The 13,286-nt window shown below is 35.8% G+C and overlaps 1 long non-coding RNA gene across 1 annotated transcript in view; it reads right to left on the bottom strand.

The window, feature by feature from the left end:
• The window catches only part of LOC121030230 (uncharacterized), a 63,623-nt gene that overhangs the window by 13,327 nt on the left and 37,010 nt on the right, over nucleotides 1-13,286 (bottom strand). Inside the window, exon 3 of the long non-coding RNA XR_005790127.1 lies at nucleotides 46-89. This is a non-coding gene — a long non-coding RNA (uncharacterized LOC121030230). The remainder of the gene's footprint in view (nucleotides 1-45; nucleotides 90-13,286) is intronic.

A 13,286-nucleotide genomic window follows, 5' to 3' on the forward strand; every position in this document is an offset into this window, starting at 1 on the left:
GTTATGGAGTTAAAGTTCCATAATGGGAGGTAATAAATTCATTACCTGTTTGTAGTAGGTTCACAAACAAATGTCCGTTATCAGAAGACCTAGAAGAAAAGCAGAGGAGAATGAGGACAAACTGGAAATGGCCAAGCAATCTGTGCCTGCCCATCACTGCATATGACCTCAAAAAAGAATTTCAGAGCAGGATGACTGCTACTTCATTTCTGCTTTCCAAATTTGCTTAAATTCCTCTTTGTCAAATACTAAACTAGAACCACATAGTTCCCAGTTAAGCCAAATTGTCACATCACAGTCCACCACACTGGGTATCTATATTTGTGGGTATGTGTAAAATTATTATAAAATTAGATTAGTATAGTAATTATAGCTTTGGATATTTTTTTTTATTTTAACACTTAAATTATGAGCATGTGCCCATGCCATCAAGTTCTATATGAATCTACAAAAAAAAAAAAAATACAAGAAAAGGCACAGTGGAGCCAAGAAGTGGAAGTAACATTTTAATTGTCCCTTGATGGATGAGGGGAAAATGTAAAACAGAAGGTGGCATTCAGGCAGAGGAAATAACATAAACAAAGAATGAGGAGAATGCATAATGTATTTAGGGAACAGCTAATAGCTTTCACTAGACCAAATAGAGGGTAAATATAATATTTAGAGACATAATAGAAAAAGAGATTCAACTAGATTGAGACTGACCTTAGATTTCATGTCAGAGAGTTTAGACTTAATGCTATAGACAATGGGGAACCAATTAATATTTTTAAGCTTGGGGGTGGCGATGAGGTTTATTTTTTAGATAAATCACTCATGAGGAAATGTAGGAACTGGATTAGAGATGTCCTGGGAGTAGAGCAGAGAGAACTGTTAAGAAATAATTGGAAGAGTTTTGGAAAGGCACAAATCAGAATTAACTAGGGCAGGGGCTATGAGAAATGAGATAAAAGGAGAATTTGAAATTCATGATGGTGGCCAAATCAATGGCTTCATGACTAAATATGGAGACTGGGGCATAAAAATGTGTTAAAGTTGTTTTTGAGTAGTCTATCTTGGGTAGATGTATGGAGATCAAAGCTAATTTAAATTCATACTAGAGGCATTTTAGGCTTGAAATAGAGTGAGCATTACACAATATAGCCAGAATTGTTACAGTGATCTTCTAGGGAGTCCCCATAAAGCTGACCATCAGCCGCTTAAAGTAGAGGTTTCCAGACACAGTGGGTCATCAAAATCATGAGATGGGAATGGAGGGATTGAAAGGATAGAGGGAAGGGGGTATGGCTTTAAAATACATCACGTATCAGGTTATATTCCAGATATACCAAATCAGATTTTTAAGAGATGGGGTCAAGAGATCTGTAACTTGAAGTTCTCCTGGTGATTCTGATAGTCTGCTTAAGCTTAAATGTTGATTTGTACAACTTCAAGAGTGCCAATCACAACACAGTCTTTGTGAATGTGAAGTGCACAATGTACACAGCAATAAACAGTGGCCCTGTTTATGAAGAACCAAGAGGCTTCTCTTTTTTTTCTTAATATTTATTTATTTTTGAGAGAGAGAGAGAGAGAGAGAGAGAGAGAGAGGCAGAACACAAGCAGGGGAGGGGCAGAAAGAGGGAGACACAAAATCCACAGCAGGCTCCAGTCTCTGAGCTGTCAGCACAGAGTCCAATGCAGCACTCGAACCCACCAACCATGAGATCATCACCTGAGCTGAAGTCAGATGCTTAACCAACTTAGCCACTCAGGAGCCCTGAACCAAAAGGCTTCTCAATGAGACAATAACCATAGGAAGATCACAAATGGAGTAGCATGTAAATAAGCAAAACCAATCCTACATTAAAGTAATAAAAACATAAATTTTTCAAGGGGTGATCTAGGGCAGTTTACAAGATACTGAAAGAGTAGCAGTAGCAAAGCTTCTGTTTTGCAAATTTGCAAACTTCCCACTTTATTCTTTAAAAACTGGAGTGTTAATACCCATGAGGGCATGAACTTTGTTTTTCTTTACTGTTGTATCCCTAGAACCTAATACAGAGACTGCCATATAATGAATGCTTAATAAATATTCACAGATGACTTGTCATTTATTCAACATAACACTTTAAGCTCTGTGTATTTTTAAGACTTTTTCTAAGTGTCATAATCACATAAACAAACAAGATATTGTCTTTGCCTAAAAAGAGTGAAAAGCTTAAGAGTAGAAGATAGATTCATATGTGAACAAATAAGATGAAGAAAGTGTTGCAGGTGTGTGGAGTACAGAGGAAGCAATGAAGTCTCACAAGGTGAACCACAAGTACAGAAGCCTAGCTGTGATCAGTCATCTGAAGACCAAAATGACATTACACTAGAGATGTGAAAGTGCACAATAATAAAAAAGTATATAATTCAATTAAGAATGCACACTCAAAGCTAAGTCATTTTTATATTAGCCTTTACTACATGGCTTTTATTAATGTGAATATGCTCAGTTGTTGATACAAATCTGGAAGGGCCACAGAGATGTTCTGTTAGTGTACTCTCTGCACACTGTGTTCTTGGCTTTGGTACACATTAAGGAGAGCTTTTCTGGTACCTAAATGAATGATTCTCTTGGTAATCAAGACATGCCATGATTCTGCTTTTTCCTACTATAACTGCATGATTTCATGTCATAAACTTAATTCTATAAATATCTTTGGAATGGTGTTTTGTCCTGAAACATGGTGCCACAATAGAGGAAAGTTCATAATACTAGAGAAACATAGAAGATGGAGTTATCCATTCTACTAATCTGAGAGCTCCGTGATTCTTCCACCACTTTTTTTTTTTTTTTGCAACTTATCAGCCCTTTTTTATTTTCTGGAGAAGGTATTAGTTAATCCAAGTCTTAGAATATAATTAGAGGTTGAGTAGGTAGATGGATCTGTGAATGAGAAAAATATCACATGAAGAAGAAGCATGTGACCACAGACATTTTGCAGATCATGTTGCTTTTCAGGGATAGCAGAGATTTCAGCATGGCTGGAGCGAAAAATGCAGGAAAAGGAAGTCTAGAGATGTAAGTAACGGTCAGATTCATGATTTGTTCATTTCTATGTCCCCAGAATCTAGGACAGTGCCTAAACATAGAAAATGCCTGCTTTATTAAAAATAAATTAATAAGCCAAGGCATTATAGAAACAGTTTGAAATTTATCCAATAGAAAACAGGAAATCACTGAAGGATTTAAAATAGATGAATAACATGAGATGGTTTTTATTTAGTAAAGACCAACTTAGCAGCACTGTGGTATCTTCAGCCATTAAGAGCAAGAAGACCAGTTAGGTGAATATTGCAATGGTCCAAACAAAAGTAAATTAGAGTCCCAAAAAAGAATAACATTTGAAATATAGAAGTGCCTAAGGAAATCTATTTTAAGCCTCAGGTATGAGTGAATGTGAAGCCTTAGAGTTGAAAATGACTGTTAGGAGGAATTCACCAAATTAAGAAATGGAGGAGAAATGGAGGTTTGGGGAAAGACCATGAGTAGAGTTTTGTGCATAGTCCTTTTTGAAATGTCTGTGGGATATTCCTGTAAAGATATGTGGAAAATACTAAGGATTTAGATATCAAAAAGCGATCTGGAGTGCCTGGGTGGCTCAGTCGGTTAAGCGTCTGACTTCAGCTCAGTTCATGATCTCACAGTCCGTGAGTTCGAGCCCCACGTCAGGCTCTGTGCTGACAGCTCAGAGCCTGGAGCCTGCTTCAGATTCTGTGTCTCCCTCTCTCTCCCCCTCCCCTCCCCATGCTCTGTCTCTCTCTGTTTCAAAAATAAATTTAAATTTTTTTTTTTAATTTAAAGAAAAGAGATCTAGTCTGGAGATGTAGTTTTGAGAGTGATTAGTGTACATGTTCTGTCATTAACACATATGTGATAAGCAAAACATGTGAGTGGATGAATCTCTCAAGAATACTGAGAGAGAAAAAAGAAACTGGTAAAATATTTAATATTGCAGGGTGATAGAAGAGAAGGAAGAGCCTTCAAAGGAAGTTAAGAACCTCTGAGAATAACAATAAACTCAAAAGAGAAAACTAAAACCTTGAATTGCAAGTAACTTGTTATGCAAGTGTTCCCAAGATGAGCAAACATTTCTAATAAATTTTAACTTGATAAACGAGCGACGTCTTGCAATACAAGTAGTTGATGATGCTGAATGTTACATGACCACAATTGAGTCAATGGTTCTTGAAATTCACTGTGGTATATGAGTGCTTTGGATTATAAACATGTTTCCAGAACAAATTATTCTCGCAAACTAAGGTTTTACTCTAATCAGAAAATAGCAGTTCATGCTCTAGGTTAACCAAGTACGTAACTCTGTGAACGCATGACTGAAGAATAGCCAATATTTTGAAAAGCAGAACTGTTAACTGAAGAAAGCAAGCCTGTTTATCAGGTTAGTGTCATCAATTAATATGATTATGAAACAAGTTGTCAGTTAAGCAAGTTTATATGTAATTTTCCTTAAAATTGTTTTATCTTCTCAAATAATTCGTTTTTTACTGGAATTTTCCTAAATTATTGAGTTAAAAAACTTCTTGAAATATTCTAAGCTAAAATTCCCTAAAATTTCTCAGATCCAAATAACTGAAGTTTACAAAATAAGTAATTGCCTCAGGACTGTTATACACCTGGATATCTTTCATAATTATTTGGATAAATAAACATTTTTATATCCCAGGATTACTGTTTATGGTTTGAGTATTACAAGTACAAATTCTATAAACACAGGGACTTACATATAATAGCTACTCTGTAAATATCATGGTAAAGACAGAACTGTACTAGCACAGAATTTCAGATCTTGAGATGCTGAGTTATAATATGAGTAAAAACAAGAGTTCTGACATTAATTATAAAAAGAACTGTAAGATCAGACGATTTAAACAAGCATTTTGAACCCCTCCCCCTCCAATACACATGTACACGGCCTTTAAAGAAAGGTGACTCTTAATGGGTATATCTGCATAATGGCTTTTCTATGTTACTTTCACTTAGAGCTACTTGAATATGGATTGAGAAAGATTAAAAACGGATTACTATGACCTGGGAGCCAGGGAATCTGACCATCATTTTATGGAATATCAAATTTCCCAGGTAATGTTTCCAAAAGCAAGTTACCTACTAAAATATTTTACCACCCACCCACCTTTATGTTGTTCTAATTATCGTGGTGAGATGGAAAAAGCAATGGACTTTATTATAAACTGGAAATTTATAAAAAATTTTGTAAAGTCAGGAATAGATAAGAATATTACCTATTTCCCAAGACCTAAGGTCTTTGATATCACAGACAAATTTCCCCAGTGTTTGACTAGCCTTAGAACCTGAAAATCTTTTAAATTATAGCAGGCTCCTGGGGTAATGAGTTCTGGTAGTTTTAATAAGTAATGTAGAAAATAAATGGGAAATATCAAATAATGTAACTAGAGACACTTAATTCATTGGGAATATATGTGGGACTAGAATTTAAAACTCCAACCTCCACAAATGATGCGTGTCTATTTGTATGTTATTTATTTGAACTAATCTTTACTGTTCTTGATAGCCAACCCAGGTAATCAAAGGTGCCAGAGGACACTGATCCCATGAAATAGTTCTGTTGTACTATGAGCAATGTGGTTGAAAATTGACCTCCTTAAACCAAATCAAAGAGTTTTTTTTATACGAACTCAGATTGTGATAAAATGAAGTTAAAAAGAGACATAATTGGTTGCACACATACTAATACATCACTGAGCTCCCACTAATCTTTTAATCTATTTAATTCAGAAACCTTAAATTAGATGTAGAAGAAACTCATGCTATTAACCACCGCAGTGGAACAACCCATTAGCGATGGACCATGAAGTAACATCTCTTTCCCCTCTTGTAATAAAGAGCAATCAAGTGCTTTGATTGATTGGAACATCTTCTGTGTTTTCTAATTGCACAAAGAAGTTGAATCCCATTTACCTTACTTTATGGAAATCATATTAAAATTATGTGAAGATAAAAGCAAATCATATAGATCACACCAGCTTATGGTATGTTCCATGATTAACATGAATGATTATCTTGAATAGTTTTAAATGACTTAGAGTGGAAATAGAAAAAATATCCCCTTATTTCAAGCCCTTTACTGATCATGGTCTATAACATACACACACACACACACACACACACACACATATATGTATATATATATATATATATATATATATATATACACACACACATACACACACACACACACACACACACACACAAATATTATCCTATCCAAGAGTCCTTCTGTGGCTAATTGAAAAAGTAATCCCAAAGGTTATGACACAAATTTATTTTATTAATTGCACTAAGCCTTTATAAGAAAACTTTATGTATCCATTTGTGTTTTTTTTCTTTAATCATTCTGCATAATTAAAATGGAAGCTCTATCAGTCCTGTAGCCTTGACTCTTTGTCACTTCCAAATTCTCTTTGCCAAGAATGTTACCTGCTAAAAGGGAGGACTTTAATAAATATTCACTATACTACCTAGTTGAATAAATGAACAAACTTTTTATTATGATGATATTGCCAAAATGTTCTAAAATTCATGGCTTATAGCCATATCATTACTAAAGTCAGATTTCCAAACACAAAACATTATTTCTAAAATCAATCAAAAGTCTTTTGACAGATGAATAAGCAGAAACTCAAAAACTAAAACTAAATAAACATGAATACATTAACAAGTATGAACATCAACAAAATCAGGAAAATGTGGCAAGTAGTTTACCTTTCACTGAAATGTCCATTCATTGCATCACTGGGCACAAAGACTAAATTGATAGTTAATTGATAAAGGTAAGTACTATCCCTGTCCTCCTTTCCAAGTCTATGCATAGATTCAACTAAACATATAGTCTTTAAATGCCTATCACCTATCATCTAGTTATCTGTCCCTAATTCTTACCTATATCTAACTAAGTAACCTAGGAAAAAAATGTTCTTAGATGGACAAATACTAATAATAATTCCCAAACACATTTCTATTTTTTCAGTTGATTTATTTTGAGAGAGAGAGAGAGAGAGAGAGAGAGGAACAGGGGAAGGGCAGAGAGAGAGGGAGAGAGAGAATCCCAAGCAGGCTCTGTGGTCTCGAATTCATGAACCATGAGATCATGACTTGAGTAAAAACTAAGAGTTGGACAATTGACCAGCTGAGCCATCCAGGTGCCCCCCAATCACATTTCTTAAGTTAAGAGCACAAGTAACAAAAACAACACATAAGTCCTTCAGAGAAAGTAACTTAAAGACACTTGAAAGCCATTTGTGGGAATGAAAAAAATCAAGGGTTTTGGGAGGATTTCTGGTTTCCTCTCAGGGATCTGGAAAGTAAGAAAGAATATCACTTCCACCCATGCAAAGAAACAAAAAAAGCTGGACATATGCAAGCCATGAATTTTCTTGAACCCGAGTCTAGGTTATTGGCAGCTAGCTCGTCCAAAATCTAGAGGCAGGAACCCAATGTAGGGGCATATGAGACACATGTTGACTTATTTGGGGTACACACAACAAGATGCAGATAACAAGAGTTAAGCTAGAGAGGTTGGAAAATTTGGTAGAGGCCCTCCATGTACCGGCAAGAGGGTGGGAACCCTGGGGGCCACATAACTTGGGGAATCTGAGCCTTTTTCAGGGTTTTTCTTCACAAACCCCAGTGAGTACTCAGAGAAAGGATTGGAGAAAGTTGTAAGAAAATGTGCTGTTGTGGTACTGTCCTGGGAGAGGGAAATGGCAGCCATGCAGCAGTGAAGGAGGGACACAGGAAGTGCCAAGACCCTTTTCTTTTCTTTATTTAAAAAAAAAAAGTTTATTTGTTTATTTATTGAGAGAGAGAGAAAGAGAGAGAGAGAGCATGAGCTGGGAGGGGTAGAGAGAGAGGGAGAGAGAGAATCCCAAGCAGGCTCTGCAGTGTCAGTGCAGAGCCCCACACAGGGCTTGATCTCAGGAGCCATGAGATCATGACCTGAGCCGAAATCAAGAGTCTGGTGCTTAACCAACTAAGCCACCCAGGTGTCCCAAGACCTTTCTCCTCTGTCTCTTTTATGGGGCAAATTTTACATCTCTGTGGGTGGGGGGAGGAGGACAGGTAACAAACATTCATCCTAAAAACCCACTGCAGCTGGGAAGAGGGAAAAACAGGAGGAGGGAGGAGGAGTTTACCCCCTCTGAGTGGTAAAGAAATAGGTGTGAGCCCAGAGAAATCACATGCAGAGAGGCAGGAGAAGTGACCAGGCCGCACCCATGACCTATGGAGGTGGTGCCTACCTACTCAACCACACACACACACACCACTTCAGGTTAATAAGCATGAAAGTAACAAATGACTATGGGATAGCGCTGAGAAAGGGCAAGGAGGACAGGAGCATGGGAAGGGACCCACTCTGAATTATAGTCCCTAAAGCTGAAGGTGAAGCAGATGTTAAGAAAGAACTCTAACAAACTAGCCATCAGTCTAAATACTAGGTAACGTCAGAAAAACTTGAAGTTTCTGGTGAATTGAGGATAAACAAGCAATAATAAATCTCAAACAGAGCACAACTCCTAACTAATTCCACAGGCTATACTTAAGGCTTAGAAGAAAGAAGATCACGCCCATGTTCAGGAATAAAAATTGTTTACCTCAGTCTTCTGTTCTGCACAAGATGTTTGGCTTTTAGAAATTATATATATATACATTATATAAGTGTGTGTGTGTGTGTGTGTGTGTGTACACACACACACACACACACACACACACAAACCAAATCCACAAACTACTCCCTAGTGACAAAGTAATCATTAGAACAAGATTTAACAAGATTTAGATATGACATATATATTGGACATTTCTAACATGGAACTTAAAGTAACTATAAATAATGTATTAAAAGCTCTAGTGGAAAATCTATAAGATCAAACAGGTAATTTCAACAGAGAGATGGAAACTATAAGAAAGAATCAGATGAAAATGCTAGAAATTAAGAACAGTGTTATAGGGGCACCTGAGTGGCTCAGTTGGTTATGCATCTGACTTGGTTTTGGCTCAGGTCATGATCTCACGGTTTGTGCTTTTGAGCCTTTGTGAGACTCCACACTCACAGTGTGGAGCCTGCTTGGGATTCCCTCTTTCTGCTCTTTCCTGGCTACTGCTCCCTCTTTCAAAATAAATAAATAAGCTTTAAAAATTAAAAAAAAAAAAAGTGTTTGAAGCGAAGAAAGCTTTTGATGCATTCATCAGTAAACTCAATACAACTGAGAATAGAAACAGTATACTTGAATATAGGTCACTAGACATTACCCAAGCTAAATACCAAGAAAAAAGATAAGGCAGGGGGTAGAGAACAAAGTAAGACCTGTTAAACAATATTCAGAGTTTAATATATGCATATTTAGAATCTGAGAAGAAGAGTAAAAGAAAAGAAAAACTATTTGAAGACACAATGGCCAAGAATTGTCCAAAATTATATAATTATTTTTATGCAACATTCTGGAAAAGGTATAACCAGAGGGAAGGAAAAATCATCTGTGATTGTGAGGAATTTGAGTAGAGGTGGGACTAGGATTTGACTAGAAAAGGGAAGCATGCAGGAATGTTAGTGGCAATGGAACGATAACATGAATAAAGTTGCAGTGCAGAAAACAGGCAGATACTACTCTATGTGATCAGGTGAATGTCATCAGTAATAAGACATAATGCAATCATGTACTTCCAGGTACGATACTAAGAAAGCATGGTATTCACCTTGGTGGTATGCATCCCAGAAACACAAAATTTGAATTTCATCATGAGAAGACATCAGACAAACCCATATTGAGGTACATTCTACAAAATGGCCGACCAGTACTCTTCAAAAGTATGAAATAGGAAACACAAGGGGAGATTGAGAAGTTGTCAGATTGATTTAATTATTTCATTATTTTAATGTTAATTTCACAGTTTTGGTAATTATGCTATGCTTATATAAGATTTCAGTTAGGGGATTCTTGATGAAAGTCATATAGGACATCTCTAGAATATTTTGCAAGCCTTTTGTAAGTCTAAAATTACCTTAAAGTGTTTTAATGTCTGATATCAATATAGCAAAGATATACAGTATACAGGATGATTTTGCAAAATTGTGGTGAACCGAGAGTAAATTTTGGAAAATTGTGGTGAACTGAAGGTAAACTTTGCAAAATTCTCCTGTATACTGTGTTTAAGAAGCATACATATAATAATACATGTATTATTATATGTAAATATAAAATAAAACATAAATAGAAAAATATGTCCCACAAAGTAAAGTTAATTTAGCTATATTACTATCAGACAAAAGAGACATTAAAACAGAAGCAATACTAGAGATAATGTGGTCACTACATAGTAATATAAATGTAACTGACCAAGATGATTTAAAAATTTAATAAGATGTCATCCATGTATGGCTATCTGAAAGAAGATATGGGAAAAGTATGAGAACATTTTTTTTAGTTTTCAAAGTCATAGTTAAATACATTTTCTTCTGCTACATTAAGCACCATAAAACTCAATGGGCTACAAATCAGACAGGAGAGATCTAGAACAAAGTTTGGAAAACATAAGACAACTTATTCACACAATTAGAACCAAAGTGATACATGGATGGAAATCTAATGTACTTTATTTGTGTATGCTAAAATTTAGAAAATAGTGTTACACACACTAACACACACACACACACACACACACACACACACAGAGTAATGTGGGAAAATAATATGGGCAAAATTTTCCAACCTTACAAACTGGAGAGGAGAAAAAAAGTTATATGAGAGTTTCAAATATCTATAATCTTATTCTATTAAAAATTAGAGGTCTAAAAAAGTGATCAACTCTTTAATAGAGACATAAGCCTGTGGACTCTGAAGTCAGGCTAAGTCACCTTGGTCTTAGCAGCACCATTTATTTGATTATGACTTTAAGTATATAATTTAAACTTGCTAAGTCTCAGACTGAAAGATAACTAACTGAGGTACACTTCAGAGAGGTAGGGTTTTTGGGGGGGAAGATGTGCAGGAATATATGTTAAATGCTTAAAATATCTATGGCACAAATGAAACATTCCTATAACTATTATTTCTACAACTATTATTATTATTAATTATTACCCTTATCTTACAGTATGTTAATGAAGGAATACATTTATATATGGATACTTGACTATTTTTCTTGTTGAAGTATAATTAACATACAGTGTTATATTAGTTTCAAGTATAAAGTGTATACGTGGATACTTTGAACAAATGAACTCATTGATACAGTTAAAGTCAAGGGAATGTTGGTTTAAAAAAAAACAATGTCATTTGAGAATTCTTAATATCCAAGGAAGGGAATACTACTCCTATTCAGGGGCAGTATCTGTGAGTTTAGAAAAACAAATGTCGTTTCTTGGAGAAAAAAAAAAAGTGTAATCCCTTAGGTAGAGACTTTATAAGGGACTAAGACTCAGGGGAAATGTATTGCATTCTAAGGAAAAAAAAAAAAAAGCAGGTGATGTAATCACTAGTGATCAGAGTATGAAAAGTTAGAGCTACAGGCATCATTTTACCCATTAAAAGAAGAAGAAGAAGAAAGCTTTCCAGTGAGCTTTGAGTTCAAAAGAAGGGATATCAAGCAGGTAGTAAAAAATACAAAATCATGTTGTAGAACTGTAACACTAGGCAAAGAGGGTTCCAAATCCAAGAATGGGCTAAGACAAAACACTAAGAAAAATAGAAAGGCTGTGTTCAGATTAAAATGAACAAGAAAGGAATAAATCTGGAGATTGAAGTTAAGGTTAATAGCCAATAGATATCAAGCGGAGGGACCGAGCTTCTATTTTGCTTTCATTTTCCTTTGGAAGGAGAATAACCTTTAATCTGAAAGTTCTTACTAACTGCAGAAGTTATGAAGTAGAATGTCTGAAGTCTCTAGAAAGAAACCAGGAAAAGAAACCAGGAAACTACAGATGGAAACTTTTTAGAAGCTCCTTGGTTTCTAAAAAGGTAAACACTAAGGATGGCCAAAATTATGGCACCTAATGTAAACTCCCGAAAATGTCTAGTCCAGATTACAAAACAGATGGTCTGTGAACACTTGCAAAAGGAAGCACATAACATTTGGGCTCAGCGTGATCTCAGTAAATGAAACATGACAAACTAAATTTATTTTCTTTTTTGATACAGCTACCAGACTGCTAGATGAGAAAAATGCCCTAGGCATAATGCATCTGGATTTTAGAAAGCCATTTGACAACTTTCTCAGCTGTCTTTGAGGACGAGCCAGAGCAATGTGGGCCAGCTGATAGTGCACTGGATGGACGTGAGCCTACTTATGTGTCTATACCCAGGGTGGTGATTTATAGATCAGTGTCGGGCAGGTGGAAACCATCTAGTGCCATGTTCCAATGCTCTGTGATTGGCCTTGTTTTGTTCAACCTATTTATCAAGATCTGCTTGAGGTCTCACTGCAGCTGTTTGTAAGCACATTGAAGCAGAAGAAAAATTTACTAACATTTATTCAGCATATGATTGTCACAATAAATATCTTATCTAAATTTATTTTTAGAACAGCTCTATGAGCTATGGGGTATTATCCCCATTTTACTGGAAAGGAAATTAAATTCAGTTAAAGTACTTGCCCTACAGTTTGTGCATAGCAGAATGACAAGATAGGTTTGCATAATTCCAAAGTTTATGGCCTTACCACTGTATTATGCTATCTCAAAATAAAGATCAATTGCAGAATGTGATCATCATAAAAACTATTGCTGGCTTCTGCTACATTAATAGGCATTTAGTGACCAGATTAATGGAGGCAACTATTCTACTGTGCTCTGCAGTGATCTGGCTATACCTCGGGTTATGTGTGAGGTCTATGATACATGTTAAGAGAGACAGATAAAAAATGTAGACTGTTAAAAGAACAATCAAGGTTTGAAAACCAGTTACATATGACTAGTTGTCTAATGAGGGTAAGACATTTAAAATTATGATAGTTGTTAAAAAACAAACAAACAAACAAAAATAGAGGGACTATGAAACAGAAGAAACATCCCATACTAAGTGGTCAGATGTAGAACCAACAGGGGCTTACAAGGAAGGTCACTACGTAAAAATGTTTTGTAGGGGCACCTGGGTGGCTCTGTCAGTTAAGCATCTGACTCTTGATTTCAGCTCAGGTCATGATCTAGGGGTTGTGAGATTGACCCCCGCATCAGGCTCTGCACTCTGTGGAGGCTGCTTACAAT

This window comes from Herpailurus yagouaroundi, unplaced genomic scaffold (genome assembly GCF_014898765.1).
Source record: "Herpailurus yagouaroundi ecotype Mexico unplaced genomic scaffold, PumYag 140, whole genome shotgun sequence".
Classification (NCBI taxonomy): Eukaryota; Metazoa; Chordata; class Mammalia; order Carnivora; family Felidae; genus Herpailurus; species Herpailurus yagouaroundi.